We start from the raw sequence: 6,387 nt of genomic DNA, 5'->3' as shown, positions 1-6,387 counted from the left end.
GGTGACATCTGTTGCTTAGTTTCAGCAGATATGGAGACAATGGCTTGACAGTGGAAGCAGAGGTTGTCCATCGATCTTCAGTCCTCCTTAGCAGTAAGTGGGAACGAAGGACACATTCCAGCTGGGCTTAAAAATGTATTTTAAAAAATGAACAAAACAAAAAACTGAAGAAAGAATACGTCAGCTAAACAAAGAATATGTAATATGTACATGTATGTTTTCTGAAATTGCATTTTATGATGTACAACAGTACTAAAAAGAAACAAACCAAGTATTCTGGCTGTCGATTTGATATACCGTACCGTCTGCTGGTAAATGAATAACAGACGAAAGAAAGGAAATGTCAGAATGTTAATAGACAGCTTCATTTTCTGCTATGCAGTACAGTAATTCCTCACAAGCTCAGTAGCTCAGAGGTTTTCTTAACTGACTGCAATAAACAAATACAATAAATACAAACTGTACATCAATACTAACTGGACTTCATTCACTAGATGCTTGTGCCCTTCAGTTTAGCAAAAAGTAGACCCGAGTCCTGCTAGGGAGTTTCTTAAGTTTCACAGCCTTGGTAAACAGACATTCACAATTGAAGTGGCACACCAAATGTTATCTATTTAATACAATACAGAAACACTGGATAGGATATATGTTCTTCATTTGACCAAAACAAAATAGATGTTTGCAATGGTAATTGTCAAGACTTTTGCACTGTGATACCAGTGTTAGAAGTCACCTTTGAAAAAACACAAAGGGTAGAAGAGTTAATCAGTAATAAATGCCCTAGTCACAGTATTTTATGTCCAAATATTTTTGTAATTACTATATGTAATTTGGGTTTATGTATGATTACTTGATTATTTAATTGGCAAGCTTTTTGTCATTGACATATTATGTTTCAAAGACAAGTTTTTAAGCCTCCTTAAATAAAAAAAAAGACACAAATAAGGTATTAGGAGTAATGGTGGCGCCTCAGGTCCAGGACTTCTGAACACATTCCAAACATCTGCTTAATATGGCAGATGCAGAACTTTGTGTGCCAAAACATGGAGTGCTTTTCCCATGAATTAATTATGTATTAGTAACTTAGGGCATAGCTGTGGTGGCCCAGTAGTGTTTTTTTTTTTTTTTTTTTTTTTTTTTATAAAGGAGGCACATCGTCTTTAATTGCCCAGTTCTGTATGCAGTCTAAACATGAGTGACTGAAATTTCACTAGAGAGACAGGTAGAATTCCAGTTCACCTGGGCTAGTTGCATGGGTAATATTTGATAATTTATGTTTAATAGCTGTATATTAACAAAAGTAACTTAACAAGTATGTCAGTAACATGCATTCTCTGCCACAGCTATATATTTAAAATGAGATCTATTGGTATGATAAATAAAGCTCATAAACATAACATATATTAACAGTATGCTGAGTAAAAATTAGAAATAAAATGTTTAATAGCAATTTGATAAGAGATTTTCAGACATATATGTAAAAAAGGAAGTCTGCCATATAGACATCTCCATATCAATCAATCTTTATTTTTTATATTGCCTTTCATAGTGGACCGCCATCACAAAGCACTTTACAAGATGCAGTAACCCATAATACCTTAAATACAGAGAAATGCATAATACATGATATACAGTGAAAAAATAAATAAATAAAAGCACAATACATTAAATACAGTGGAAAGTGCATAATACATGATAGTATCATATACATGTAAATAGTCATTTAATCCTGGACTTTACAGTTGAATGTGCAGCTGGGCAAAAGGGGGGGGGGGGGGGGGGGGGGGGGGGGGGGGGGGGGGGGGGGGGGGGGGTGGGGGGGGGGGGGGGGGGGGGGGGGGGGGGGGGGGTGGGGGGGGGGGGGGGGGGTGGGGGGGGGGGGGGGGGGGGGGGGGGGGGTGGGGGGGGGGGGGGGGGGGGTGGGGGGGGGGGGGGGGGGTGGGGGGGGGGGGGGGGGGGGGGGGGGGAGGGGGGGGGGGGGGTGGGGGGGGGGGGGGGGGAGGGGGGGGGGGGGGGGGGGGGGGGGGGGGGGGGGGGGGGGGGGGGGGGGGGGGGGGGGGGGGGGGGGGGGGGGGGGGGGGGGGGGGGGGGGGGGGGGGGGGGGGGGGGGGGGGGGGGGGGGGGTGGGGGGGGGGGTGGGGGGGGGGGGGGGGGGGGGGGGGGGGGGGGGGGGGGGCACCATACAGAGAGTTGCAGTAGTCGAATCGAGTGGAGACAAATGCATGACAAAGTATTTCGGCATCCAGGAGGGAAAGGTAAGGATGGACTTTGGAGATGTTTCGAAGATGGTAGAAGGAAGATTTGACCACGAATACACCCAGATTTCGTACTGTGGGGGAAGGCAGCAGCAGACAGTTTCCAAGGTTCCGAGCAGCTATATTTTGATTCTTAAGTTGAGTTTTAGATCCTACTAGAAGGAGTTCAGATTTGCTAGTGTTCAGCTGAAGAAAATTGGAAGACATCCAGGCCTCAAGGTCTTGAATGCAAGGCAAGAGGCGGACCATGGCAGAGGGGCTTCCAAGGTCGAGTTTTAAGTAGAGCTGGGTGTTGTCAGCATAGGAGTGAAACATGTGGCTGTGTTGGAGGATGAGGTGACCCAAAAGAAGCATATAGATATTGAAGAGAAGGGGCCCCAAGAAAAGATCCTTTGGTGACACCACAAATGACTGGGTTTGCAACACCACTACGACCAGCATAGAAAACAGATTGCATGCATCCAGATAGGTAAGAGGACATCCAGGAGAGACAGGTTCCAGAGATCCCAGCATACTTCTGAAGGAGGTCAAGAAGAATGCCATGATTTATGGCATCAAAAGCGGCTGTTAAGTCAAGGAGAACAAACACAGAGGGAGCATCAGCATCAGCATTAAGCAGGAGATAATTCCCAATCCGGAGCAGAGCAGTTTCAGTACTGTGATGTGGCCAGAAACCAGACTGTAGAGATTCAAGCAGTTTGTTATTCATGAGATGTTTCATCAGCTGACTGGCTACAGCCCTTTCGAGAGTTTTTGAGAGAAAAGGGGGATTAGAGATGGAACGGAAATTAGATCAAAGTCAGCCGGGTCGAGGTAGGGACAGGTTGAGAGTGTGCATAATTTGGGGAACGCCACCCTAAAATACTTTTTTTTATTGAAGTTTCTCTATCCTCCTGTGACTTGTGGTTCTGTAGTTACTGTCTAAAATATTAAAATATTGCATTGGCCACGGTGAGGTTAGTTTTTGAGTATCAATGACCATATATGACCATTTGATCTTATTTTCTACTGATTTTATTGTACTTTATAACTGCTCTTAACTGTAATGTGATATTCTATAATGTGAATTTCTGCACTTTGCGTATATATATATATATATATATATATATATATATATATATATATATATATATATATATACACTCCTACTACACTTACGATCATGCTACTATCATTTTATTATGAGCCAGTTTAAAATATTCAAACATTCTTTAAATGTTATGTTTTCTAAGTGCACATTTCAAGATGCTCTTTAGTTTTTAACTGTAATCTGTAATAATCTCACACTGAAAAGTATATATTAAACTTGTAGTAAGAAGTTTCACCACAATTGAAGTGTCATACACAGACAGCCAGAACCATGTTCTCCATGAAACAACTGCTGCTGCAGAGTCACTTCAATAGGACCTCGGTTTCTACGTCTCATCACAAGGACAGAGCACAAGGAGATTAAGTGATTCGCTCAGAGTCACACACAGTGAGTCGGTGCCTAGGATTGAACAGGAAACCTCCTGGTAACAGTCACTGGACCGCCAAGGCAGGTTCCAGAGAAAAAGTGGGGTTTATGTATTCTCTATGCTACAATACATTAAATGTGTTGTTTAATTGAAGATTTCTCTTTGCTTTGTTAATAGGTTTAGCTGATGTGTTAGAGGCACCCAAATAAATAAACCTTATACAAAACTATGGTGCAAACACAGTATATAGAGTGGTTTGGTTATGTAGCAGGTTGTAAAAACAATGTACCATAAGATGGCGGATGTGAAACATGAAGCTAGATGCTTGTGTCTTCCTGTTTTTAAGTGCAGTTAACATTGTTGAAACTGCTTGGAATTTTCCAGCCTTTTAACAAAGTATTTTACAACGCTGCTTTTATAGCTTCTGCTAAAATGACCTTTCCTCCACCCTACACCAGAAATTTCCATTCTATAAAGGTACAATAAAGTACCGAACATAGATGGAGACATTTGTTTGCAATTTTGTTTAATTCTCATTAATACTGCCTGAAATGTCCTAAACTTTTTTTCATATGCATGCACCTATTTAGTATCTTTATATCCAATATGTTGCAGCTGGATATTAAGGACACTGTATTAAAGAGTAGGTGAAGGAGAACTTCCGCCTGGAACCACTTTCATACAGTATATCGTGTGGACAGTATCCTCTCACAACAGCTAACCTTGGCCAGTCTGTGTCGTCGTCAAACACCGCTGAGGGCCTTGTGACCTCCTTATGACATGGCTTGGTTCTAACAATCTACACATTTTTTATATAATAAGACTGCCTGTTTTTTTCTTTTGTTTTGGGTTTTTTTTGCATAGAGGCTAAAAACGTGTTTAATAACATCAATGTTTTTTATTAGTAGTTACTCTGTATAATATTTTAAAAAGACCATTGACACCTTTACAAAAGTTTACTATAGTAATTTTGCAGTTTGCCCATGCTTTTTCATGATGTTATTCTATGCATTTACCACAGTTTACTATAGTTTATCTTTATTACTGTATGCTTTATCTTACTTCTCTGGGCTTTACGATGCTTTGTCACATTTTTACTCCACTGAATTACGCTCTGCTATTCTCTTCTTATGGTAAACTTTGATAAGAAAAGTACAAAAAATAAAGTTTCATACATTCATTAGACCTGGCCAGGTTATTAAGCACGCCCCACTGCCCTTTTGTAACAGCAACTCTGCACACAGTGCAGCTGGTGTCCAGCAGGTTTTGTTGCTATCCAGGTGATCAATTAGTGTGCATATCCAATGATTCCCAGCTACAGGTGACCTGCCAGTTGCACATTTTCAGCCACCACAGATTGCATTGGCAGAGATGTTTTTTGTGATGCAATCTAACTCCTTTAAATGTCACCGCATGATTTCCTGATTGTTATATGAGAAACATTCCACATGAGATGCTGGGACCAAACTTCCAGTGTGTTGTTTTGATAAGGCTTAACAACAAAATATTCTATAATCCCTCTTTCTGTAATTCTAAGTTAAATGTTTTTTCATATTGGATGTCTCTTAAAAAGTAATTAGCGCAGTTACGAAAAATATAGAATTATACCTCGCCACTTGTTTCTACAACTGTTTAAATAATATACCTGTAATTTCTCTTTTCATTGTTAACATCCTGACAACTTTTCACACTTATAACTTTAATGTCTGTTCCAAAGCTCTTTTCAAAATGGCCGCTCCAGTGCACTGGGGTTTGAGCTCTGTCCTCTAAATCACTGCAGGAAGAGCGATTAAAAAAAAAACAAAAACAAAAAAAAAAGCATAACAAGTGCTCTGGCTTTTCTTTTCCATACCACATCATGGATCGTTATTGCTGTGTTACCTGTTTGTCAGTGTGGGCAATGATCTTTACACTATACAGAAAGAAGACATCCACTTAGTAGTAAAAATAACAGTTTATTGGTTGTGAAAGATATGCTTGATGGCTAATGAACAATTGACAAACAGTTATGCCCGACATGAACATGATAACCAATAGATACATAATACATTCACATTACAATTGGCTCAATAGAGCTCGATAGCTGCCGCTGTGCTGGCCGAGCTGAGATGAATGCAATACAGTGATTAAGAATGGCTCGGCCAGCGGGCAGGACAAGTGGCACTTGGGCCACCATCCCTCTAGACAAGGCACGCTGCAGGGTGGAGGCAGGGAGGAGGATCAAACAAAGAAACGACAGGGGTTTGTGGTCAGAGAGACATATTTAACTGGTCAAACTGATTGATGGGTGGAGTCTCCTTTCGGAAAGACAACAAGTTATACATATATATATAGAGAGAGAGAGAGAGAGAGAGAGAGAGAGAGAGAGAGAGTACCAAAGTACAGTAAAGCACCATGTTTCTGTAGAATAATGAATTTTAAAAAAATGTATGACAAATCTTCGAGCCATGGTTGTGTCCCAAGAACTACCATTAGGTGGAATTCATTTAAACTGCACTATCAACAATACATGCTTACTGAAGAACACTTAAGACTACAAACTAGGAAATATAATAATATAGAATAAGTACGACTGAAATTACAGCAGGGGAGTCATATTTGGTTAAGTAAATAAAGCCATACATATAAAACTAGCATATGTTTTATGCAATTATTATTATTATTATTAAATTCGC

The sequence above is a fragment of the Polyodon spathula genome, chromosome 4 (genome assembly GCF_017654505.1).
Source record: "Polyodon spathula isolate WHYD16114869_AA chromosome 4, ASM1765450v1, whole genome shotgun sequence".
NCBI classification, from domain to species: Eukaryota; Metazoa; Chordata; class Actinopteri; order Acipenseriformes; family Polyodontidae; genus Polyodon; species Polyodon spathula.
This window is presented reverse-complemented; position numbering follows the sequence as displayed.